We start from the raw sequence: 27892 nt of genomic DNA on the forward strand, positions 1-27892 counted from the left end.
CTCTCTTTTTTATCAACCGATTTGGAATAATCTTGTGGACGATAATATTTCCTTCCAATTGAAATTTCTTCTTGTTACTAGCTTGTAAAATTCTATTTCTGAAATCCATAGAGTTAAAAGAGACTAAACAATCAGCCGGCCAGTTGTTTGCTTTTGCTACATTAGATTTGACTGAATGCTTTTTCTATTTTTTGTGCTACTTCTGCTTCTTCTAGGTCTAACCAAGCTGCTAGCTCTTTTGAGATTTTTTCCTCAATTATTTCCTCTGCGTCCTCTGTTAGTCCTCTGAATCTTAGGGTATTCTCCCTTCTCTGCATCTGCAACATCGCAATAGAGTCCAAAGTTGAATCCTGCTGTGCTTTCAGATCTGCTGTTTCTTTCCTTATCTTATCGCATTCCCTTTTCAACTCTCTATTTTCATTTTGTATTTTTTTTCTGAGCTTCCTCTAGGTTCTGTGTTTTACCTTTAAGGTCTAGCACTATTTTCGTCAGTTCTGATTTTTTTTTGTACTAAATTGTTGACCTGAGTTGATAACTCAGCTGCTATTTTCACATTTTCATCTATTTTAACTCCCATTGAAATAAGTTTTTCTTCTGTTGCTTTTGCCTTTTCATTTACATTATTTTTTAAATCTTGGATATCTTTCTTCAAACTTAAAATTAATTCTCTCATATCTAGTGGTTGATCCATGTCAATTACAGAAGTTCTCCTGATTTGTGAGGCTGAAACTGCCGCAGAACCTGACACAGTTTTTTTTTACCATACATCACTATTTCGCAAACTCCAGCTGTTGTTGGACTACAACTTCCATCATCCCTAGGGATGGTAAGAGTTGTAGTCCAACAACTGCTGGGGACCAAATTTTGAGACACACTGATTTATTATGACATGCTCTGTACTATCACCATTCAACTATAGCACTGTCTAATAGGCTGGTTTGGTACTAAGTGTATAGTAAACCAAAATGTGAGAACATAAGTTGAGTCCATCTTCAAATATCTTCAAAGCCATCTTCAAATATCAGAAGGGCTGTTACATGGACAATGGAGCAAGCTTGCTTTCCCCCTTTCTGGAAGGTAGGACTCAAACCAAAGGCTGCAGGAAAGGAGATTCCAGGTAAACATAAGGAAACTTTCTGACATTAAGAGCTGTTTGACAGTGGAACAGTCTCCCTCGGGAGGTGGTGGACTCTCCTTCCTTGGCGTTTTTTAAGCAGAGGTTTGATGGCCATCTAGCATGGATGCTTCAGTAGAGATTCCTGCATTGCAGGGGGTTGGACTAGGATGACCCTTGGGATCCCTTCCAACTCTACAATTCTACTATTCTATCCAAATAACTACTTTAAGCAGGTCAAACAGCTTGGGCACATCCAGAATTATATTTGACCTCTCTCTTTTTTAGTAGCAGACTCCTCAGCCATATCAAACAGCTTTCGAGTGTCCCTTCAGCTTCATGTAATTTACCCAGTGCTGTGAAAAGGGTGACTGATCTTTGAGGAAAAATAACCCCCAAGTTTGCTGAGACATGCAGAACTAATTGTGTGGATCTTCGGATCCAAGTCATTGTGTTCAGAAGCTGGAAGTCAGCTGACAGAACAAGATATTCTCTTGAAATTACCCTATATTTCATTCATGTGTAGTTCCTGCATTAGCTATACTGAAATGGTTACTGCATAACTTCAGCACTTGCCAATAAAGTATACTGCTTGTTGAGCACCACATACATTAAGTGGCTTTTCAGTTCTTAGATATGAGCAGGGCTTGCGATGAACTAATTTAGATTAACTAATTCACTGAATTCAAAAATCTAATATTTACACCTGAAAGTAGTTCCTATAATTTCCAGGTGAATTAAGTTCCTTTTGCAGTGGAAGTTTGGGCAATTTTAAATTAATTCTGATTTCAATTAAATAATATTTATATGTAGGGCTCTCATCCAACTCAACGCTGCTTTTGCTTGTGGCTGCTGCATTTTACATTTTTTCCTATCTGTAAAGTGAATCTGCTTTTGAAACTTAAATGTCATAATTGTTGGGGGAAATACAGTGGTGCCTCGCAAGACGAAAATAATTCGTTCCGTGAGTCTCTTCGTCTTGCGGTTTTTTCGTCTTGCGAAGCATCCCTATTAGCGGATTAGCGCTATTAGCGGCTTAGCGGCTATTTGCGGCTTAGAAAAAGGGGGGGAAGGGAAAAAACTCGCAAGATGTTTTCGTCTTGTGAAGCAAGCCCATGGGAAAATTCGTCTTGCGAAGCGCCTCGAAAAACGGAAAACCCTTTCGTCTAGCGGGTTTTTCGTCTTGCGAGGCATTCGTCTTGCAGGGCACCACTGTAAATAAAACAATTGTTTACAGTATACTCTGTGTTTTGATATTATCTTAGTCTTCTTAAAAGTATTTTTTATATATTTAGTATATTTAGCAAAGTGGCTCATAAAATTTACCAGACTTCCAAGCTTCCTTTGGAAAGATTTGTTTCCATTTTTTAAAGGAATATTTTCCCCACTGCAGATGCTTCAAAGAAGCTCCCCTCCAACAAACAATCAACTGCACATCAGTTAAAGAGATTTAGCCTCTTCAAAGATACACTTCCAGCACCAATCCCGATTGAAGACATGCTTTCAGCACCAAAGGAAGTTGCTCTAGATGACAATCAGTTGACTGATTAGTTTAGTTTTAAATATTAAACGGTTTCAAATATTAAACAATATCTATAAAGATTTTCCAAAATCATCTCTTTTTTCCACATATCCACAACTGAATAAAGTTCCCTTTGCTTTTGGAGCAAGATCAACATTTACCTTCTGTCTATGTATATTTTTATTTTTCCAACATGTAAGATACCGTTGGTAGATCATGTTATAACAACTCTCTTAAATTTAAATAAACCTGAAAACTACACTCTTTTGGAAAATACATTATGTTCATAGCTTTTCTTGAATAGATTTCTATTTCATTTCATTTTAAATATTTCATCATCTCTGCATTTCATTCACATCAAAATGTGTATCTGAGAGGCTCTTGTTATGATTTGAATTCATTTAGCTTTCAAATTTGGATTTGGTGTGTAAAACAGCTTTGCTGCAAAATCTTTAAAAAGTGATCTGAAAATTACCATATATACTCGTGTTTAAGTCGACTTTTCCAGCACATTTTTAATGCTGAAAAAGCCCCCCTCGGCTTACATTCAACTGAGGGTCCCACTTACTGTTTGCTGCCGCCGCCACTGCTCTACCAAGCGCGGCTCCTGTGCCTACCCTTGCGAGCGACAGAGGCTGTTGTCAGTGGAGGAGGAGGAAGGAGCAGCCTGAAAGCAGCCCTTCTGGGCTGCTCCTTCCTCCACCTTTGCCACGGTCAGCATTTCCCACCCTAGGCTTATACTCGAGTAAGTAAGTTTTCCCAGGTTTTGGTGGTAAAATTAGGTGCCTCGGCTTATATTCGGGTCAGCTTATACTTGAGTATATAGGGTATTGGTAAAAGGGTTTTTCCCTACATTTCTAGAAAGGCAAACATATTTATGGAGAGTCCTGTTGCTGTGTAGTTCTGCAAGTTACTGCAGCAGTTTACCATGGATATGTTTATGGTGAGGCTGGGCAACTAACTATACAACTAGATACTCTGGCTTCCCCAATGAGCTCAATGAGGACCCAAGGGACGTTGCACTTTAGTTAATGTCAGCAACAAAATAGTAGCAGTTACAGCAGTAGTAATATACTGTTATAAATGCCCTCAAAGAATTCCAGAGATGTTTGGTGTTAACAGGATAATGAACTGGATGGATCTTTGTTCTGACTGCTAAGGTTTTATGATGCTTCTTGAGACAAATTTCTTACAAATTAAACTAGCAACATTTCAGAAATAAACACCCTAGAAAGTGAGTTAATGGTTTTAACACCCACCTAAAATTGTTTCTGAAAAAGAGCAGCAGTGTGAATTTGATATAACAAAGCATTCTAAACTAAAAAAAACCAGAAATGTGTAACCTAAGGCAGGCCTTCTCAACTTGCAACTTGTTCTTAGACCTTATGCAAAGGTTTCAAGGAAGAAAGGGTGGTAACTATACAAACACATAAATGTTGCCATGTAGAATGGAAAGCAACAAGTATTTGTGACTATTTTCCAGCCCCATAATATATAGAACAGTAGCAGTAATGCTGAAGGCGATCATGCAGTAGCCGGCGATATCAAGCTGTATTGTGACATCTACTAATCATCTTTCTCTCTCTCAACCACATCCCATTAAGTTAAAAGTCACCAGTTGTTCCATTAAAAAACCAACTACATTCATGCAATACAGAGCTTTTCAAACTTTTCAAGTTGGTTACATACTGTGTAATTCAGTTTGACTAGCAAGCTGGAGGTTAAACTAACCCTTTCCAGCCCCGGGAAGAGCGTGGGGAGCATTTGAGTGACACACCTACACAGTGCAGCCAACACACTCATGTGTCGTGGCACAGTTTTGAAAGCTCTGATGTAACATAACTCTTCATGTAATCACTTACAATTTGTGCACACACATCCCTTTCGGATGGAGGTCTGCTTGCATATTAATTCTGTTATCAAGATTTAATTGAAGTTCGCCGATGTTCACAAATATCAGAACTGTTATTTCCCAAGCATTGAGATAATCAACCAAAATGGATCTTGCAAGACCTCATGATTATGGAGACTCATGCTCCAACACTGGACGAACAAATCTTCACCAATAGTTCTTCTCAACAGGAAAGTTTACTGCCCTAGCCACATCTGAACATGCAGTTTAAGCCATGCATGGTGTTAGATGCATGTTAGAAAAGGGGGAAATAAACATAACTGGAGCACATTCTATATGGAAAAACAATGCACACAAGGAGTGTGTTACATACAATGGAAGGAAAAGAAAGGAATGTATCCTTCACCACCAACACATCCCTTAGAATATCATTCTATGAAATAGTTGCCATGAAAGCAAGAATTACTTGATTACTTTTAATTACTGTATTTGTTTACTTAACATACAGAATTGCCCACCACAATAGCCCAATTTGCATACTACTTGCAAATAGGAAAATCACGGTTTCAAGCTCCACTCTAACTATGCCATGCCCTCAAAGACCACATGTTAAGAATGGTTGTATGCAGTGGAATCTCTATGCACAAGCAGCATCTCACAGACTTGATGCATTCCGGACACCAGTGTTCCCAATCCCACGGATTTCCTATGTGTGAGAAGCTGCTGAAGCGTAGGGGGTTTCCTTGCAGACAGCTATGCGCAACACAATCAGAGGACAGAGCTGGCAAGGCAAAATGAGTAGCTGCACTCCACCCTGAAACTGTGAGAGCCCAACACATTAATAATGTGTGAAAAGGACTAATATGGAGATAACCATTAGCATACAGGGCTTTACCCCTTGCCCAAGAGACGGGGCTATATACATCCCAATAGCACTAGAAATTACATAAAACTTTTGTGTCCGTTCTCCACAACTCCATATTCTAAGTAGTCCTCAACTATGTGAACCTGGGAATTATTTGTGGTGTGGTGTGGGGGGGAGTCTCCATACTTCAGTGAAATACTGAAGCTTTTACTTTTGTGATTTTTGAGGTCAATTTTACCCCTGTGTACACCATGCACATCAGGTGTTGGGTCAAAGTGATGCTGTGAAATGTATTTAAAGTTTTTATTTACTAGTAATCTATACCTCACGGGTTTATAAAATCTGTTACAAACCCTTTTCCAGCTACAACCTTCCTTCTGACCCAGCAATACTGGGGTTTATTTCATCATGACTTTCATTTTGTGCAAAACATGCTGATCCGGGTTTTGGAATCCTTAAGAATGTAACTGTATCTGCAAAAATGTTTTTGGACAACCAGCACACTCACTTCAACTGAAAGCCAGACCTAATGGCAACTTCTAATACAGTAAAGGATCTTTCTCTGTTCTACGCACAGAAAGATCATTGCAAAATGTGTTGTTGAGGGTTGACCTCAACACTTCTGGGCCAAATGTCACTGGCATCCTTCAAAGGAAACAATAGAGAAAGTCCTCAAATTTTATTAGAATTGTCAATGCCGAACTGCCAATGCAGGAGACAAGTATGCTTGTGTGCACAAGCTGTGCACTCTCCCACAATGCTTTGCGAGTTACCGTTTATGAACAGATTTGTTCCATTTGAATGAAAATGATGGTGTACATACCATCCAAACCCACAAAGTACGTCATACATGTGTTGTGATTGTATCTTGAACATAACTGGTAGACATAAATGTGGTAAAGACAAGTGCCCCATAAGCTCAAAAACAAGGCCATACACAGGCTAAGAAACTAAGAGCAGATTTATTATTTTCTGAACAGAATATAGCAACTGATAACATCACCAGTATGCCAGAGGCTTAGCAAAGAAAAACCTAACTCACCTTAGGACATCAAAAAAACAGAAATATCCCCAAAGTTCCTTGCCCTCAAATCCTAGTGCCAACTACAACATTTTTTAAGTTCAAAAAGATTTGACCCTTTTAAGCAATATAGCAAATAAATGAAGGGTAGTGTATACAAGCAATCTCAGATTAACTTTTCTGTAAACCACTTTGATAGTGTTCTTTTTATTAAGTGGTGTATAAATTTTATGAAATAAATAAATCAGAATTGCCTACTCCTTTATTACAATAAAACTAATGGTGATATGGACTCATGCATCCAAATGGTCTCCACAAACAATCCTAAACTCATGATCAAGCAGCAGCTAATATTGTTTTAATATTTATTTATTTGATTTACTCAACTTTTAAACAACCCTTCCTCAAATAGTGACCCAGTACCATATATAAAAACATGATTATAATCTGAAGAAAGCACAAATTATGAAATTATGAAAACAAACTGTAAAACAGCACCAAAAGCTTTCGAAAGATAAAAATCATTACACACTATAAATACAGCAGCAGCAACACTTGAACAATGGAAGACAAGGCCTGCTTTCATGCCTATAGAAGCCAGACAACACACAATGTGAAGATCTCAAAAGAAGTCTCTTTCCAGTAGATCTACGGTAGATCAAAACCAGATTGAGTCAACACACATAGCTTTCTTAGGATGTCAAGAGAGATAGCCTCAGAACTGGTAAAGTCTGCTGCTGCCGATATAAAGGACTTGGGCAGATGATGTCTCTTCAGACGATGCAGTGAGAAGATCACAGCAATAATGCATTTCATTTAACAATTCTGTCTACCCAGCTCAAACAGTCATGTTGATTAGAAAATGCTCAGGTCATGTCCAATAAATTTGCAAAGTATGCTAGACTTGCTGTTGTCACTAGAAGTTCACACTCAAGATTACTGCACTGTTATACTTTTGCAGCTGCTATAACTATCTTATATGCATGGTTTATGGCACAATATGTTACATTTTAAAAACTGAGATTACTAAGACACCTCCATAGTTTGTGTAGGTTGTTGTACTTTACTCTTGAGCCTTGTTGACCACAGTACTTATTAGTAACTAGACTGTTTTATTGGACAAGGGAAGGTCTCAATAAAGGGATTTAAAAAAATAAAATGCAACTTCCATCAATTATTTTATTAATGCAACTTCCATCAATTATTTTTTTATAACTTCCATCAATTATTTTATTTGGATGGCCCTCCTGGGTACCTTTCACTACAATACCAAATTGGTACGATCAATTTTCTATCAACAGTTGGTAAAACAAGGGATTAGAGAAATTCCTGGATGGCATCAATAACTATTGGCTTTTATAACTAAGGTGGGGGGTATGTTCAAAAGTAGACTACTTCAGCAATTCCAGGTTAAAAGGATTTATGGGTCCACTGATGGGTTAGTGCCCAAACAAAGCACAGCGAATATGTAACTAAATGCTATCTAGTAGAGGACATTCTGCTGAATGCATGGGTGTCAGGCCAAATATTATTTTGGGGCACACACCCCAGTTATTTATTCTTTTCTACACATTTTAAGTACTGCTGGCTTTTAATGTTATTATTTTGTTTTAACACATAAACTATTGTTGGAACACCTCAGAACTTATAGCTTGATGTAAGTTTTATGGAAGCAAGTGTCATGGTTAATGAGCTGCAGAAGGATTTGCACTTGCCATCCAAATGCACATTGCCATCTTGCTGTGAGTCCTGGATGACCTGCTCCTTGCCCGGGGGTGGGGGCAGCTACAAAAAGTTGAAGTGGCTGAACAGGGGTTTTTGTTGCAGGGTTTTATTGCTATTTTTTTTTAAATAATATTTATTACTTTTAAACCTTACAATAAAGAAGAAAAAGAAAGGGAAAAAAGAAGCAGCAAAAGAAAGGGGAAAAAACAATACGATACAATATATAAACAGTACACAATGCAACATTAACACATTAGACTAAACAAAAACAAAGCAAAAACAATTTAAAAACATACATCATACCATTTCAATGCCTTATCTTTCATTCCCTTGTTTCATCGACCTCCTCTCAGCTCCCTTTTTGTATTCCACTTCTATTAATTGTTTCAGCAATTCCTTTCCATCTTTCTATATTTTCTGTCATATAATTATCTTAACTTATTTTAACCTTATTTTCCATTAATACTATAATACTTATTTATGCTTAACTCCTTATAACATTTCTACTAAAGCCTTATAATTTCATTCCAACATTTTTCTGACACTCATTAATTTTACAGTATTTCTATAAATAAACTTTAAACTTTTTCCAATCTTCTTCCACCATCTCTTCTCCCTAGTCTCAGATTCTGCCAGTCATTTCCGTCAATTCCATATAGTTCATCAACCTGGTGATCTTCTGTCCGAGGCTCTTAACTCTTTTCCAAGTCCCTTCTGCAGGTCTTCTTCATATTTATACATGCACTTTACTTTGTCTTCTGCTGATCTTGTTCTTAATTTCCTTCCTTTGATGCTGAAGAGTAGATCTCGGGGAAGCTCCGACCTAGCAATGTTTTTATTCCTTCTCGACAGGTCAGCCAAATCTCCGTAATTAAAACTAAAATCCAAAAGATATTTCAGGACGTGTTTCAAAATCCCTCCAAATCTGAAAGTCCCCACAACTCCAATCTCCTCCTGACCCAGGTCCAGGTCCCAAAGGTCAGTAAATCCCTGCATGAGGTGATCTATCCAACTTTCCTTCTCCAGTCCAAGCAGGGCTCCAATCCTCAAAATCTGACCTCTGAATTCAATCATAGAAGGCAACAACTTATAGTCATCAAATTGCCTCTGTAAGGCTGGGGCTCTCCCCCTCTCCACCCGTATTACTTTAGGTTCAACAACAACAACTTTCTCCCTTGCCTTCTCCACAGCCTGCCACGCCAAAGTAGATTCCTGCATCGATTCCTGAACGGCTCCTGTATAGATGTTCACTCTTTGTCCCAAATTAGTCACTTTTTGTCCCAAGTTATCAATTTTAATAGTCATCAAATCCGTCTTCTTGTGGAGCTGTTCCAATGAATCACTTATCTTACATAATGCAATCACTAAGGCTTCTTCTGTCGACATTCTTAACCTATCCAAGGTCAATCCCTGGTTCTCACGGTTTTTTATCTTGCAGCTGGAGATTCCACCATCTCAACTCTTGTAACAGTTTCAAAGGCTCCCTCTAGAGGGAAACAATTTCTATTTGTATCAATCCTTTTAAGCACAGTTCAAGCAATAAAATTAGTTTCAATTTTCAGTTACTTTTACTCCTTTTTAAACGCAGAAGGAGACAGTGGAAACAATGTATTTCTCTTATTTAACTAGCTGTCAAGATACGTTTTATTCACAGTCAATGAACTTTCCCAAAACGTCAGTCTTACTAGCAGCCTGTTTCCAGGTTCAGAGCGGTGGTAATTTAACTTTCTTCACTCTCTACTGCAGGCTTACGCGATCCCAAATTTCCCCCCCTCTTCTCCTGCTTCCAAGGTGGGTTTAATGGTTTTAGCCGATGGAAGTTTAATCCTTTACAGAGGACTTTCCAAGACTTTAGCTTGCAAGCTCTTTGCTTCAATCTATTTACAAAAGGGGGAGGCGGACTTCCTGTTTGAAACCTCCCCATTTCGGTGCCAAATTAAGACGTTTAAAAATCCAGTTTTCCGTTCTACTCACGGGTAGTTGTTTAGGATCAAATTGTCCACAGGAAAAAGTCAGCGCTCTCCGGCAACAGCAGTGCGGCTTAACTCCGTGAAAGAAGCAGTCAATTCAAAGCACCGCGCCGCTCACCCCACATCGCTCCGGATCCCTGAAACCAGGTCTCCCCGTGAGTAGGGGAGGCGCAAAAGGTGCCAGCCGAATCCCACGTTCACAGGCTTCTCCCGCCTGTGATTTTTGGTGGGTCTCCGCCTTCGCCGTGGCGGCCAGACCCTGATTTCCATGCAGCAAATTCCTCCCGATCAGAGGAATTCTGCCATTGTCGGAGGCGCCAACCCGGAAGTCCTCTCTTTTTATTGCCCTCTTTAAAATGTTTTAAAATGTTTTTAACTGCTTTCAACTTTTAAGTTGTTACATTTGAGGGTTTGCTGTTTTTTAAAGTAAGGGAACATAAGATCTGCATGGAAGGAGAGGAGCTAGAAAGAGCATGAGCAACCCCAATCACAGTGGTTCTGGGGGGAAGGTATGGTGTGGAGGGTGGGGAAGGTTGAGTTGGGGGCACATAGCACAGGCAGTTAGTGACTGTGCTGTGTGACAGTCCCTTCTCCAACATGGGGAATTGTGGTTGTCCTATCAGCCAGCTATTGGATCAGCGACTGGGCTGTTGTTGCTGAATGACAGGTCAGCTCAGATTTGGTCTGTATCACAGAGACCTGGGTGGGTGGAACAAGTCTCACTCAGCTGTGCCCACCTGGGTACTTGATGCAGCATCAGGGTAGGCTTAAAGGTTGGGGAGAGGGAGTTCTTTCTTGTGGTCTATAGAAATTCTCTCTCTTTCTCTTTCCAGGCTCACTGTCCAGTTGGGTAGAGGAGGGGAGGCAATCTTGAGTGTGTGTTCCTGGCATTGGGCAACTGGAACAGATTAGGGATTCTGCTGGTTTACAACCCACTCTGCTGTTAACAATCTCCCTGCCTGAGATGACAGAGCCAGACTCAGAGGTAGTGCTGAGGACTCCCAGACTGCCGGTTTTGGGGGACTTCAACATTCATGCTGAGGCAACTGGCTCTGGGGTGGCTCCATGGCTGCCATGACGACCATGGGGCTATCTCAACATGTCACCGGCCCAAAGCATGTAGCAGGCCACACTTGGGACATTTTCTCAACCAGGCAGGAAGGGGTTCAACCATCTGAAAGTGGGAGATATTGACATCAGTCCCTCGGGATGGTCAGATCACTTCTTGCAAGATTTAGGCTTTCAGCACCTTTTCTCCTCTGCAACAGGCCAATTAGGATATTCCACTCTCAGAGGCTGATGGAGCCAATGGGTTTCCAGACATCTTTGTAGGGTTTACCTGCTGATATGCCTGGCACTCCTGTCAAAGCCCTGGCCAACCTCTGGAACATCCAAATTGCTCAGGATGCTGACCTTTGAGCGCCCTTTCCCACTTCACAGAGCCCACTTGGCTTCCTGGTAATAGTCCAGAGCTTAGGGCAAGGAAACAAGCTGGGAGACAGCTTAAACACAAGTGCAGGTAAACTCCAGTCAAATGCAACTGCACACTGGAGAGGGCTCATTATAGAGTCTACTTTAGAAGGCATACTGTGCTGCCTCCATAGCATCCTCTTTGTGCCTTCTGGCACAGCTTTTCCAGGTAGTGCGGGCCGCTTACAGTCTGGTCTGAAGGAGGTGGCAGAATTGAAGGTAGCATTGTGACTTGTTTGCAAAGCACTGTGAGAATTAAATTGCTTGCATCCACTGGGATTGTAAATCTGCTGTGACAGCAGATTAATCTCAAGGGGTATCTGAACACTGTCTAGTCCTGTTGTGTTGTTTCAAGTTTCAGTTAGCAAGGCTCAAGGATGTGGACAAGGTGCTTGAATCAGTCAGGGTGACCGCTTGCGCTCTGAATCCCTGCCCCCCATGACTGATAAGATCTAACAGCTGGCTGGGCCAGAGAGGTGATTAACGCCTCCTTGCAAGAGGAGGTGGTACCTGCCTGCTTGAATGAGGCAGTGGTAAAACTACTACTCAAGAAACCCTCACTGGATTTGGAAAATCTAAGAAATTAGTGGCCAGTGGCCAATTTCCCTTTCTTGGGCAAGGTTCTTGAGCAGGTGGTCGCAGACCATACCCAGGCACTCTTGGGAGGAAACTGATTTTTTAGATCCATTTCAATCAGGGTTTAGGCACCGTTTTGGCACAGAAACTGCTTGGGTTGCCGTGTATCTTCATAAAGGGCAGTATAGAAATAAATAATCACATAATGAAAACTAATGGCTTTCTTGCAGAGATGATTATATGTAAGAACATTTGCTTTAATGAAAACTTCATGCATTTTGATTTCTTCACTATGGTTTATTTATGAAAAAGGGGAAATCTGTAAACCTGAAATATAACATCATACGAGAGAAAAGAAATTAGTTATGATTCTGAATATTCATTAATTATTATTCCAACTGAGATACAAACCTGTAGAAGTTTTTACTGCTTACCTGTGTTTGCCTTCTCCCTCTTCAAGCTGCAAGTTTGGATCCAATACCAAGACAAACCTACAAGCAGTAAATAAAAGACTATGATAAAGTTGTCTGAAAGCAAATTTATTATACCCCTGATAGGCACCCAGGCTGTACAAATGGATATGCAATCATTCAATCTCACCAACAATGAAACACCACGTAAGTTATTTCCTTAATATTTATACCTAAACATTTATCCCATTATTGAAACCTCTATATACACGTTTTTCCTCCAACTCTCCAATGACTACATTTTATAGAAGAATATGGTGATTAATGCTCAAGTATCCTGAGTACCCATCAGTCTTCAGCCCTGCTGAAGTACATACACGTTTCTTTACAAACAGAAGTACTTTTCCCCCCAGAGTTTTTCTGAAATAGAAACCTGTTATTTTAGACAGTACTTAATCAAATGCTAGGATGAAAAAAACAAAATGTTCCAGAATGCAACAAAGGAATCAAGATACCAGTGGCAACAACAGAATTAAAATCCTTTCAAAACTTTATTCAGTGCATCAGCAATAATCCTGCTTTGACACAGAACATGGAGGATCGAGACTGAAGCTACAGACCAGGGACAGCTACTGTGGTATACTGCATATGTTTTGAACTACAACTCCCATCAGCCCCTCCAGCAAGTCCCATGATCAGAATGACAGGAATTGTACACCAAACTGGCTACTCCCGATATACATGGAGAATAAAGAGTATGCAATACAGTTGTACCTTGGTTCTCGTACGTTTTGGCTCCCGAATGCCGAAAACCCAGAAGTGTTCCAGTTTTCCAACATTTTTCGGAAGCTGAATGTCCAACGCGGCTTCCGCCTGAGTGCAGGAAGTTCCCGCAGCCAACTCAACGCCGCACCTTGGTTTTTGAATTGTTCCAGGAGTCGAACAGACTCCCGGAACGGATTAAGTTCGAGAACCAAGGTTCCACTGTATAGTATTCTCTCATCTTACTGTGCCTATTAAGGCAACACTATTTCCCATTGGCTATGACTTAAAGGGATCTATCAGAGTATGATTTAGGTAACTTAGCCATAGACATTGGCCATGTTTGGCGGCAATGCTAAATCATGGTTTTATGTAGCAGCTGGTTAGACTTAAAATGTTATATATTTTACATACATTTTCCTCAAGACTAAACATAAAACGTATGTAATTCTTTTGGCCCCACAGTTTCCGTCCACCATCAGAATGCTACCCACAGAAGGCTGGCCAGGTTTGAATCCAGTCCTCCATCTGAAAGTTATCTTTACCTGCCCCCAGTTTTGTTCTACATAAAGTAACCTACCATCAATGTCAATTTACCATCTCCCTCCTCTCCTCCCCTCCCCTCCGTGGTCTAGAAGCAGATTTCAAAACTTTTACCACTTCTCCTTAAGTGTGGCTTCTTCATTGGCAAAACCAAGGACCATGGTTTAACGCTAACTGGTTCTAGAAAAAGCTAACTTCAAACCACGGAGTGGAGATCACACAAGTCTGGAAGGTTTATTCATGTAGCACTAAACCAAGGCTTAGCATTATATCCAAAGATGGCTATTGTCTATCGTAATAGTTACCTAAACCATGCTGTAATTGACTCTTCCAAAACAAACCATATGTAGTGTTAAATCACTACCCCCAATTTGGACGACATGGGAAGATTCTTATACTGCAAGGCAAAAGCTTACAAACTCTTCGCTAAGTGGGATGAGAATGCCAGAGCCCAGGAAACAGCTAATTTCTTCACAAAATATGAAACTATGGTTTAGTGTTATGCCAAATGTGGCCACTGTTGATCTGCACAAATTCAGCTTACCTAAGCAGATGCATCTATATGTTTGCGCTTAAAACTCTTAAGTGGCATATTTTCTTGGCATCTCCCTTCTTAAAACATGCTTCTTTTGCATCAATAATGAAAAACTTAATTTGCAAACAGAGATATCCAGTTTCTTCCATAGCTGAATTTAAAATAGAATGGGTTTTTAAAGTGGTAGGGAGTTTGAATTGGAAAATTCATAATTCTAACATGTTCATCATGTGACTTATAAAATTAGCATGAGGTAATTCTAAAGTTTTTGAATCAACATATTTTATCAGGCACATTATTATACTTAAAAGTGGTTTAAATGTTAAAGAAACTCAAAACCTTACAAGGAAATAATAAATTGAAAAAAATTATAAAGATGATAGTTTGCACTTCCCTTACATTGTATAAGAGGGGGAGGGATGAAGGCAGGGAAAACTACTAACACAACAATTTTAGCACACCAAAGTAATTGTGCATGATGTATCATGGTTGTCCACAATTCTACAGTGGTGCCCCGCAAGACGAACGCCTCGCAAGACGAAAAACCCGCTAGACGAAAGGGTTTTCCGTTTTTGGAGGTGCTTCGCTAAACGAATTTCTCTATGGGGTTGCTTCGCAAGACGAAAAAATCTTGCGAGTTCCCGCGGTTTTTTCTCGCTTTTTTCTGCCCTTTCCCTAAGCGCTAAGCCGCTTATCAGCTGTTCCGCTGATAAGCCGCTTCTCAGCTGATCGCTAAAAGCCGCTAGACCGCTAATAGCGCTAATCCGCTAAGCTGTCAATGGGCTTGCTTCGCAAGACGAAAAAACCGCTAGACGAAGAGAATCACGGAACGGATTAATTTCGTCTTGCGAGGCACCACTGTACTTCAGAGTTATAATCCAACTTGGACACCTCCAGTTTCACAGTCGCTACCTGCAGAATTACGTGCATGACCACATAGCAGTTTCTGTACCAGACATCTAAGTGGAAGGCTGACTTAACAGTGGAGGAATGAAATATTAAGCAGAGCTAAAGAGAATGACTGGCAGGGAGTGGCAGGCAGGAAATGACAGTTAATTAGTGCTGGCTAGCACAAGGGCTAATTAAGGGAGAGTTGGGGTAACTGGGATAGATAGAAAATGTTTAGTCGGTTAAATCAGAAAACTAGAGCTATAAGAATGCTGCATTTAATGACTGCTTATTGCATTCACTAACTGAATAAATGTTTGTTTCCTTATCTGTGCTCTAGTCCGGGTAGATTCTAAACCAAAGTATGTCTCAACTTATGTCAATAGTTCAAAAGGTATATGGGTAATATTACAAAGTGAAAGTCCTGGAGCTCCCAAAGTCTTTAGGTGGTGACAGCAAATACATTAAAGGGAAGTCTGGGGACAGGCCCTAAAGAGAGACACTGGGAATGTCAATTTCTTTTCATGGTGTTTGCTGAAAGTGAAAGCAATAGCAATCACAATTTTAGTTTCAGTTTTGCTTTCAATTGTAGTTAGGAAATGAAATAATAGTTTCAGCTTGGTTCTTATTTAACTGCACAGCCAGTCCTGAGAGTTCATTACTTGGTTTGGATTATTCTGTGTATCTCATCCCTGCTTAGATATCTACAAAACATACATACATGCGCGCGCGCACACACACACACACACACACACACACACACTTTCTCACACAATTCCTAGGAATAACTGCTTGGGAATTATTAATTTGGAAGCTGCCAAGCTTGTTAATATTGTATTGGAATCCATATTCATGGTTATAGATGGATTTCATTTATTTTTAGAAACGGGCATATTTCGGGGGGGAAATGAATCAATGGAAAATATTCCAGAAAAAAATTCCTCAACAATGAGGTGGAGGGAAGGCACTGAAGGGTAGGTTACACCATTTGCAAGTAAGGAAGAGGATATTTCATTGATTATAGTAATGTAAAGAAACTTCATTTTCACCATCAACATTTTCTGAGCTTAACTATATATTTGAAATAAACTAGGTACAGTGCCACAGAAACTTTATGATGTTCCTAAGATGCTTAAATGTGTCCAAAAGATCAGCATCTAGCTTTGTTTCAGAGCAATGGGTTAAAAATGGATATCCAGCATCTTTCAGGGTTGAGACTTAATTCCTTGTACTTTATGTAAATTAATGAATCTGAATCAGATATTTCTACAGTAGAATCAGTCATTTATTACAAAATTCAAAATACCAAAATAACATATGTAATTCTTTTCAAATTATATCAGAATTTACAACAAAACCATCAGAAAGATGTAGAAGCAGCACATAAAAAACTACAGCAAGCCATGTTGCTGCACCAGCACTCATTTCTGGTAGCCATTTTCTTTTTGTATCAAACACTGACGATTCTGCATTTCTTACTGCACTCTCCCTTTAAACCTGAAGGTGGCAATAATTAACTTGTGCTCTTTTCTATTTTTCTATAAGCTTACACCAAAGAATATTGCCATCTAACGCAACTTTCATCTGCATTTCAACTACGCACTACTGCAGAACAGAACTACTCCAATTTTAAAATGAACCCACTTTCCTTCCTTCTGTTAAACTAGGAAATTTGAAGATAGCTATTCATTTACCCTATTGTAGGCTACAATTACCCCTCAAAAATCTGACTTACAACTGGAAGCTTGAAAAAATCCATAGAAGTTTCCTATGCTTTCAGGCCTTCCTGCTTCTCCAGTCATCTTCCCACTAGCCATAAATAGACCCATCAATCTCTAACTGGTATGAGATTTCCGCAGATTGTTCTGACATGTTCCAACAGCTCAGCCAATGTCTTCAGGATGCCTACAAGTCCCAGCATATTTGCAAGGTTGAGGCCCCACCCCTTCCCTCCGAGTTGAAGAGAATGCCTCATCCCTTTGGAAATGTTTGTAGTATGCCCAAGCCCAGCACAATTGGGGAGAGGGGTCTGGCAAGCAGCATTTTATGCAAGTCTATGCCATACTTGTTACCACATTCACTCTCCTACACTCAAAGTAACTCCTCCAATCAACACCCAGGAACAACACAAAAACTCAACTTTAGTATTACCAGCTAACTAACACAAGATACAGATCTATCCAAATTACAAGGTAATGTATCTTGAGTGCTATGAACACTCCAATGTGCTGTAACAACAGTAAGATTATTAATCATATGCGTGAACTGTACAGCATTTGGGGGGGGGACTATGCATTTGAATACAAACAAAACTGGTATATTTTGCCTACAAACTACCCAAGAGTAACAGAAATCTGATAAAGGGAGAATGATGGAGGAGAAGGGAGAAGGACAACTCTGAGCAAAGATGGATAAAAGCAGCTCTTTAAAATATAGAGACCAAGGGAGATGTCTGTTACGTCAGGAAGCAGGGCATTTGGGTGGAAGGAAACAGCGAAAAGGATGGCAAGAAGGAAGAAATATTGGGCTTGATAAGTAGAAGGGTGTCAGCAGAGTGAAGGGAATGTGATGGACAAGGTGGTGAAGAGATGAGAAAAATGCTTTATAAGTTTGATCAGAAGGTAAAATAAAAATGAAAACCAAGCAAGAGAACAAAGTGGAAAATTATGAGGCAACCAGAAGACACTAAGGACAACAGGCAGCAGATCTAGGAACTGTAGGAAGCTTGAGACAAGAGTTTGTAAAGTTTGAAAGTAATTCATTACAAAATTAACAGAAGACAAAGCAAGATTGAACTTTTCTATCTGTTGTAGAATAAAACATTTCATGACTTTGTTCTAAATATTAAAATTCAGCTTCTCTCAATTGAATTACCAACTTGGAGTGCTGAAAAAACTACTACAAAAATGTTCTTTTTCATTTCCAAAAGGCACTCCACCTTAGATACTGCTGAGCTGTGAACAGATTCTATCACCAGTGCTTATTCTGTATTAAGCTTTTTTCAGTTTGGTGCCGGCTCGCCAGAGCAGCTTCGTCACGCTGGCCACGTGACCCGGAAGTATCTCCGGACAGCGCTGGCCCCCGGCCTCTTAAGTGAGATGGGCACACAACCCTAGAGTCGGACACGACTGGCCCATACGGGCAGGGGTACCTTTACCTTTTAGTTTGATGTTTATCCCTTCCAAATGATAGTATTTTTTTACAATTCAACCATACATGTGATATCTGATTAAATAAATCCTAATTTATTTTCATTTCTATCCTTGTACAATTCCTGACATTTTAATGCCCAGAAGATTTCAATAACTATATGATTAACTTAAACATAGATTTCAGAGTTCATTCCTACTTAGCTATAAAAACACACCAATATAGTATGAAGCAAGAATATCATGATGAATTGTGTACCAGGCTGCCAAAAGTGGGCAGGCCACACAAGCAGGTTTTTCTGCTCTGGCAACCAAACCAGGCATCCATATAGTAGTCCATGTATCATAATGAATGCACCATGAAGCCAAATACAGTACTATAAATGTCTCCTGAGGCTTCCCAGCAAAGGCCTAATTTCACCTTTTCCTAAGTCAGGCACATTTAAATTTTATCCCTTTCAAAGATGAAATTCTGCAGTCAAAATCTGAATCTTGAAATCAATAGTATTTGTAAATGTCAATTCACGTCTGGCTGTCAATGATCAACAGAAAATGTTGATGCTGAAGAATTCTTATTTATCCACACTGCTAGTTTACTGGGCAATTAGTTGCTGACATTTATCAGATTTTTATACCATTCTTAAATTGGAAAAATTTCCAAGATTTGTCTATGGTAGAAGACTAACCTAAGGTTACCAGATGTCCCCGTTTCCCGGGGACAGTCCCCGGATTTACAAATCAGTCCCCTGACAAAATCCATCTATTTAGTAGGAAGTTGAAAAGTGTCCCCGGATTCATTGAAAAAAATCTGGGAACCTTAGACTAACCTGCAATTACAGCTTATGCAGAATTAACTCACTACATAACCAAGGTCTGACCTCTAGAAGAAGCAAGCAAACTGCCTTCCATCAACACCTGTACAAATGCTAGCAGCTGGAATTCGCTTTCAGCACTCCCCCATCTTTCTGGCTACCACAGCTCTGCCACACACCCAACAAATAGCTGCTGCAAAAGCCTAGGTGAAAACTAAGTGTGCAATGACGAAAGCTTAGTGTTTGCAGAGTGAGATGACTGGTAGGCAAGTGCCATCTCCAACCACTGTCATCTATATTTACTACCACTGAAAGGGAGACCTCTTCCCAGAAATATATACAGGTAAAAGGATGGGCGATCCTGAAGCTGTATCTTCATTAAAGGATTCAACAAGGATTCTTCATTTCTAAAGTGAATAAGGATGCCAATATAATTTTCCACAGCTGACATGGGAACATTAAATGAGATTCCTGCATTTCAGGGGGTTGGACTAGATGACCCTTGGGGTCCTTTCCAATTCTACAATTCTAGGATTCTAGGAGGCAAACCCACATCAACTCTAGTCTCTTTTTGGCACCCCCATCACAGATCTACAGGAGATAGTCATTAGTCATCCTGTAATTTATAGTGTGGGGACGACAGAGGACGAGATGGTCAGACAGTGTTCTCGAAGCTACCAGCATGAGTTTGACCAAACTGCGGGAGGCAGTGGAAGACAGGAGTGCCTGGCGTGCTCTGGTCCAGGGGGTCACAAAGAGTCAGACACGACTAAACAACAACAACAAATTTAAAGTGTAGATTTATAAACATAAAGCAGTGGTTTTCAACCAGTGTGCCATGGCGCCCTGGGGTGCCATGAATGATGGTCAGGGGTGCCACGGGCAATACTATCCTCTGTCCCTCTTCCTTCCCCCCCTTTCTCTGATGCCCTGTGAGGATGCACCTCTCTTTGGGGTGGGATGGAGCAGCTCAGACACCAGGGACTGCCCAGAGGAATCCAAGGGAAAGGGAAGAGGAGGCTGAGGGAACACACAAGGGAGGGTGTTTGAAAAAGGGTGAGAGGCTGCCAGCTCTGCAGACAAAGGGGGACATAACTGGGCTCCTGAGCCCCACAAGGGTGCCGCAGAAAGAATGCAGTTCATCAAGGGAACCGTGGACCCAAAAAGGTTGAAAACCTCAGGCATATAGTACCACAAGTAACCACTACAACTGGTCATAGTACCTACGGTATATGCAACGACTAACACTGTAGCTGCTTCTGAATACACAGCCATGGCTTGAAATTTTCAAGAATCAAGACAATCACTACAAATACTATCAGAAACACTGCCTAACTCTAGAGCTATTCAGTGAATGGATATTTACACAGAACAGGACAGAAAGTGGTACAACAGAAAATCATTCTCCTCCTTTCCACAACCCAGTCATCTGCAAATTGTGTGATTTTTGAAAATACATTTGCCATCTATTAGCAGCAGCTGGGAGACAGAAAAAAAAAAAAACATAAAAAGCTCCATTCCAGCCTCCAGGCAGGAGGTAACTTGACACTTTGACAACACAACAGCAGATAAAATGATGGAAAGTTTGGAGATTAGCTATTCAGCCTTTATATTTTGGCCTAAGAGTATAAAGCTTTATATTTCATTGCAACTTAAAGCAGTTTGTTATTATCAGTGGGATGTTCCTGTACAATGTATTTAGTACTTTTTATAACAGCCAAAGCTTTTAAAACAATCTTATAAACATTAAGCTCTGATGAGCGTGCAGCAAAACCAACATGGCACATGCATGCATTCAAGTCTCTGGCAGAGAACCAAAGTCTCTGCACACAGAAAAAACACTTCCATACACGAGGCAGCTTGCCTCTTTTCCTGTGATAGAGGCCCCTCCTTCAGAGGGTCTCAAAAGCTCTTTTCAGCAGGTGCAAGAGGCCACTGCTGAAGGGGGGGAACCAATGAACCCCCAAAGATTAGAGGAGACTGTGAATGGCACTTTTGATCCAAGCCTCTCTCCATGGTTGCCCTGCTTTGATGACATAGATGCTTTCGTTATTCTAGCTGCCACTGGCTTACTACAGCTGTGACAGTCATTTGTCAATGGCGAAAAAGAATTGTCCCCAGGCAATCAACTACTGTGTCCCAATTCTTCCTCTGAACCTTGAAGAACTCCTTGCTTGCATACCAGATGACTACATCCCAGGCTCTCTCCCTTTCTGCGATGGGGAAAAAAAGTCCTGAGCCCTACCTACAAAACACACCCCTTTATTACAGGTGTATAGTGATTCTTTCTTCCTACCAGTCCTAAAACTAGAAGTCTAAGCCTGAAAGTGAAAGGCTAAGAAAGTAAAAGGCTAAGTTTCATACACAGAGGAACTGTTTCAGGTAGAAAAGAAAGTGGCAACATGGAGACTAGGAGCTGCCTCAGCATGGAGTTTCTGGCTGGCATCTCTTGTCCCCTCCCTCTTCCTGACGTAAGGAGACAGATGTCCAGCAATGAATTCTACAACCATTTCCACTTCTCTATGCCTTCTTGTCTTAATCTGGAGAGCAAGGAGACTGCCAAGAAGGCCACCACTGGTGCTTGGGCGTAGCAGCTGCCCAAGTTCTTCTGCACTGGACCCTCAGCAAATTTCCCCTCTCTACATACAGAAGCATAGCTGCAGAGTGCATGGCAAAGGTGTTCAGATGGCTGCTAGCCAGGATGGAACTGGGCCAAGGTGCTGCAACACTTAACTGAATAAGTTCTTGCTACACGCCACATACTTTTGTCCTCTGGTCCCATAATTTGCCCCAACATGGCCAAGGATAAATATTGAACAAAACTAGTCAGCCAACAGTATGTCCTAAGTATGTGGGATACCAATTTCTAGATAGAATTTTAAATGTGAATTATCAGTAACTTCCTAGTTTCCTAGATATGTCAGCTTGTAAAGTACTGGTGGAATTTCACTAAGCAAGACTTAAGTCCACCAGCGCAATACAAAGTTGTCCGAAAGTATATGCCATGTCTTAATATTTTTTTCAGATCCTTCACTGAAATAAAAGAATCAGTGTTATATTTGTCATTTGAAGTAATTAATACTTTAGCTTGAATTCTAAATGTTCAAGTAAGCACCTATCAGCACTAAAGTCACTGTTACATCAAAGAGTGCTTATTTTTCATCTTAGAAATGCTAATTAACTTTTTTTTTTAAGCCATGCAAATTTGAAAACATGATCTTCTGATGCTCCTCTTTTTTTAAAGAAAAATCACATGACTTTAACCAAATCCTGACTTAACGATATGGAAAAATTGGTTCACAGTCCCATAAATGTAATGAATGTTCCAATGCTTCTGAACACTAGGGATAAATAATAATAAATTTATGAGGAAATGAGGCATATAACACTAACAAAAACAATTACTCCTAAACTGCTTTTTTAGTTTACCTTCTAGAGGCAATATGAATACTGTTAGTAATAAGCCCATCTGGCCATTGCGATCACTAGTTCTGTGGTTTGGTTTTTGCTAATCCCAACACATGCTAAAGTTATTGGCCCCATTCACATTTAACACTAAGCAAAATCATGGTATAGCGAGAACAAGCAAATGTGGGTTCCCACTCCTCCCTCACTGATGTGAGCTAAGTCATGGATTAGCTCAGCATTACATCCAAATTCAGGCCTATGGCTTATCTCACTCAAAACAAACCATGAAGTTTGTTTTTTGTGGATCATTTGTGGTTTTTCTGAAGGAGCAAAACTACAAGCTCAGGTGCAGACACAACACTAAGGCAAATCATGACTTAGCCACAGATAGCAAGGTGGCAGCAAACCTCGTCAGCGACTTTTCCTGGAATAGCAGGTTTCAAATGTATTTGTCACTTTCGTGGAATATTCAGGACAGATAAAAGAAAGTACTTCTCCATGCAGTGCATAGTCAAACTATGCCCCGGGAGGCAGAAATAGCCACCAACTTGGATGGCTTTAAGATAGAATTAAATTCATGGAGGAGAGGGCTGTCAATGGCTGCTAGTTATGATAGCTATGCTCTACCTACACTGTTGGAGGCAGCAATGTCAGTTGGTGGAAATGGGAAGGTAAAGTGCTTGTGTGCTCATGTTGCGCTTATAAGCTTCCCACAGGCATCCTGCTGGCCATTCTGAGAACAAGATGCTGGACTAGATGAGCCACACACTGGCCTGATCCAGCAGGCTGTTCTTACATTTGTATGTTCTTAAGAGCAAAGCAGGCTCTGTTCACATTCAAAATGAATAATGAATTAGTAAATAAAAGTGTAATTAAGATGTATGTTTTCCCAATCTCTATGTATCTAAGCGGGAACTCAAATCCAGACCTTCCTAGTCTATCTACCCTACTTCTGAACAACTCTTCTTACTTTTAATAAAGCCTTTCTGACACATTAATGCTGCACAATGCTATCTCTTTTACCTGTCCAGACCAATTAAAAAATAAAAGCATCATCAAGTATGAAAAAGTAGTTTTCCTTGCAGCACCAGTATTTTGAAATATACTCATATGTCAAGAGTATTGGTACATCCAGGAACTTAAGAACTTCAGTATCTTGGGAACAATTTGATGTGATAAACTACAATAAAGCACACACTTTAGCAGCAATCTTAAGGGAACCATGACAATATTCCCAAGTCATTGGTTTAAGGTGTGCTACTTATACATTAATTTGAAACTGTGCCCTGTATTTCTGAATAAGGTTCCACAAATAGGCCGAATATCACATCACTTTTGAGCCTTAATTTTGCATACTGCTTTTAAATAGTATTATTAAATTAACCCCCAAAATGTAAATAAGAGATTCACCACTACTCTCATTTTACAAATAACTGAAAAGCTACGTATTAAGACTGTTTTTCCTTTCTTGAATTAACTTTTGAAAGACTGGCAAATTTCATGTGTCACTCCTGATAATATGGATGTGATATACAGGTTCATGATTTCAGCCCCTTTTTTAACTTTTCCACTTCTTATCTCATACCTTGTATTACTTAGGGTAAAGTAACATGCAAAGAAAACAGTAACTTGCCCAACAGTGTGTCCAAGCCCATGAAGTGACCTGAATATGAACCAGATCTCCTATGTTAAAAAAACTACTGATCCACTAGTGCCATCTCTACTGTTGTAAAAGGATTATCATATTGACCTTTTCTTTGTACTCTGCATTGTTTTGGTGAATTGACAGCTTTTTAAATGTACATTTTAGCTTATCTTGTTTTGTCAAGTATTTTCAAGTCCTCCTTGCCGTACGACTTTCACACCAGGAAATACGTAGAATCAGTGATCAAAAGTCCCATTGTTCTGGGCACATTTTGCGACAGGGAATTTCTTTAGTGCAAGCAGCTTCTGAGCTACAGAAGCAGTACTGCACCTAAGATTTCCGATTAAAACCGCAGTGTGGAAGGAAAGGAGGACCTTTTTCTGCCTCCTAACCACCAGCTACTCTCCAAAGACTGGAGAAGAGACCCTCTTAAGAATGTTAGGGGTGTGGGCAGGGGAAGGACTAGACCATGTGAAAAATGAACGTAAGATTTTAGCCGTCGTTCATTCATTTTCAGCTTCGTATTGTAAAAAAGAGCGCCCCAGAAATTCCGTTGCTGTGCCTGCAACCTCGGTTTAAGGTGCTCTTTAGCTCCTGGCTTTCATATCTCCGTTTCTAATTCTGCGTAGAATCGTAGTCTCCTGAAGCCTTACCTACACTAAAGCAGCAAAATTCTTCCGCCCAAGTTCTTTCACATCTTGAAATTCATCAACCTGGGGACAAGGAATTCCGAATGTTAGTTCTCCCATCAAAACAAAACGCAGGTGATTTACACCCTCACACATTCTGGTAGCTTAACAGTTACATCGCAAGTGCCTGGTTAAGATTTGCCGGTGGAAGCATTTTCTCGCCCTGCAATGTGAGCGCCAGACCAAGAGAAGAGCAACAAGTGTGTGTACAAGAGCTTGGAAACATTTCAGGACACCATCCATCCCTAGGCAACTGGATAGTGCAGGGAGTCCGCTGCCGATTAGTACCAACGGTTACTATTGTCCCTGGTGCGTTTTCACACGTTCCAGTTCCAGAACTACCCTGGCACGTTGATAGAAGTTGCCGAGCTCGCGGGACGAGGCGAGCCTTACCGACCCCGCGAGCTGAAAGGGGAGCTTCGGGGGAGAGAAAGCACTCCGCTTCCACCGGCCAGAAGCCGCGGAACTCGGTCGGATCGCGAAACTCCAGGGCGCAGCGGGGCTAGAGCCTCGGCGGCCTTGTGCTGGAGCCGTTTGCAACGGGGACCAAGCTGGGGGGGGGGGGGCCTTGAAAAAGTGGCACCCAGGAGGCCCAGGTACTTTCACCTGGCCTGGGAGGGGGAAACAAACAAAAGTAGCCAAGGCGCCCCAGGGACGAGAAGGAGCCCCTGGTTTCACCTGGCCGTTTCCCCCACCCGCTGCCAGGGTGACCTCGCTATTTCCACGGCCTTCCCGAGCTGGGGGGGGGGGGTCGCCTCGGCTTCCTCTCCCCACGCCTGCGGCCTCCTCAGAGAGAAAACCCTCCTCAGAGGAGGCCCCGGCGCTCCGGTGTCCGGCCCAGTCGGAGCCGCGGGAGGAGGAGGAGGAGGAGGCCGGCGGCGGCGGCGGCGGCTTACCCCGCCCCCTCCCCCCCCCCCGCCGTCCGAGGCTTCGCTCTGAAGGGAGAAGAACAAGCCCATCTTCCCGCCTGCGAGGCCGCCTCTCCCCCGGCCACTCACCCCGGCCTGGCCGCAGTCCCTTTGCCGCACCGGAGGCAGCCGCCATGTTCCCTGATGCGACAGGAGGGAGACGAGACCCCTCCCCCTCCCCTCCGGCCCCCCTCCCTCCTTCCCGCGCGCGCCCTCCCCGCCCGTTCCCAGACCGCCCCCCCCTCCCCTCTTCCCTCCCACCCCTCCCGTAATGAATAATAATCATAACGGAAAACTCACGGGCTCGCCAGGGCGTGCGTCACGCCGAGGGAGGGAGCGGGGGGAGGTGGGGGGAATCTTGCGTGCGGCGTCGTGACGGCATCACGCCGACCCACCTAAAGGCGCATGTGCGGAGGCTGCTGCTGCTGCTGCTTCCCGCCCCTCGCCCGCCTTTGCCCTCCTTTCCCGAACTTGCTTCCTCTGGCTGCCGGGTTCCGGCCTGGTTCGGGCTGCCACCCGTCCGGGTTTGGCCGGACGGCGCTGGGATCCCGAGTCGACGTCGGGGAGAGGACAAGGTCTGTTGTTCAAGCCGATATCCTGGGTCTCAGTTGATGCAAACGGAAAGAGCTGAAGGAAGGAATCTGGCCCGTCGCTTTCTTCTGACACTATGCCATCATCTAGTTTTCGCCCTGCATTGGGGCTGCCATGCTTCCGGATGTTCCCGGACATCGCATTTCAAAGTCAGGATTGACATTCAGGGGAAATTGCCCTGAATTTTAGGCGAGTCCATCGAAAAATCGAGGGTTATTTGGTGTTTTTGTAAAAATAAAAAAAAATGGTGGTTTCCTTAAAAAAGGCTTCAAAACAACTTTCAGGGCTTTCTGGTTTTCATTTTTCAAAATATGGCAACCCATCCTGTTCAAGGGGATGTCAGACAGGCCCACAGCCTTCCCCACGCCATAACTCCTCAAGGATCAATTGCCTGGTTTGGCGCTCAGGACCAAATTCCCCTGAAGTTCAATCTCAGCTGGATATCATGGTCCGAAAGGAGCCGGAAGCAATTTTCTGAGCTGCAGTGTGAGCATGCCTATGAAGCACACAGACAGGGAGTTCCACAGATCTCACTGTTGCCGCAGCGCCTCCCACCTGAATAGTAAAACCACAATAAAACATCAGACATTAAAACACTCCCGATACAGATGTCTTCCCAAAGTCAGATAGTCGTTTATCTCCTTAACATCTGAAGGCAGGGCGTCACTATGGAGAAGGCCCTCTGCCTGGTTCCCTGTAACTTCGCATCTTGCAATGAGGAAACCAGAAGAAGACCTTTGGAAGTGGACCTCAGTGATGGGGGTGAAGATGCTCCTTCAGTATACTGGGACAAAGCCATTTAGGGCTTTAAAGGTCAGCACCAACACTTTGAAGGGAAGGACAGGAGGGGTCCAATGGCACTGGAGAAACAGGGACAGCGGCGGCTTCTGGGTTCCAGTGGTATCTTGTGATGCTCTCACAAGATCTCGGTGCTGCCAGTGCTTCTCCTCACATTTCCAGCAGCAGCAGCGGCAATGGGGTCAAGAGGCACCTGGGGTGTCACCAGAAAACGTTGCCGGTGCAACAGCGGATGAAAACTCTTCACCACCTATCAAGGCAATAAAACAATTAAAATTGTTTACATTAAAAAAAAACCACAAACAAGCAGCAGATGAAGCGTCACACCACTTATGGAAATGTAAGAACACCACAAAAACACCCCCAGTTCCAAAGGCTGGGTACCTGCTGAGAAACATGGCTTTTCGAGAGTAAAAACCATCAGGGAGGAAGCCAACTGGGCCTTCCTAGGAAATATATTCCATAATCTCTAGAGCAGGGGTCGGCAAACTTTTTCAGCAAGGGGCTGGTCCACTGTCCCTCAGACGTTGTGGGGGGCTGGGCTATATTTTTTTTGGGGGGGGGTGAACGAATTCCTATGCCCCACAAATAACCCAGAGATGCATTTTAAATACAGTGGTACCTCGGGTTACAGATGCT

General features: G+C 41.8%; 1 protein-coding gene across 9 annotated transcripts in view; it reads right to left on the reverse strand.

Annotated features, from left to right (window-relative positions):
- The window catches only part of ZNF644 (zinc finger protein 644), an 89535-nt gene extending 62332 nt beyond the window's left edge, over nucleotides 1-27203 (reverse strand). For 4 of the 9 annotated variants that reach the window (XR_014157397.1, XR_014157398.1, XR_014157399.1 and 1 more), the window contains exons 1-3: nucleotides 26165-27196; nucleotides 24921-24980; nucleotides 12550-12606 (exon numbers count right to left, since the gene is read on the reverse strand). The gene's annotated coding sequence lies outside the window, so the exon portion shown is untranslated. Of the gene's footprint in view, nucleotides 1-12549; nucleotides 12607-24920; nucleotides 24981-25954; nucleotides 26054-26164 lie in introns of those variants that run through there. The other 5 variants (XM_081865701.1, XM_081865703.1, XM_081865698.1 and 2 more) reach the window with 5 other exon arrangements.
- Nucleotides 27204-27892: the final 689 nt, after the last annotated feature.

This window comes from Podarcis erhardii, assembly GCF_964252035.2.
Source record: "Podarcis erhardii genome assembly, chromosome: 6".
NCBI lineage: Eukaryota > Metazoa > Chordata > Lepidosauria > Squamata > Lacertidae > Podarcis > Podarcis erhardii.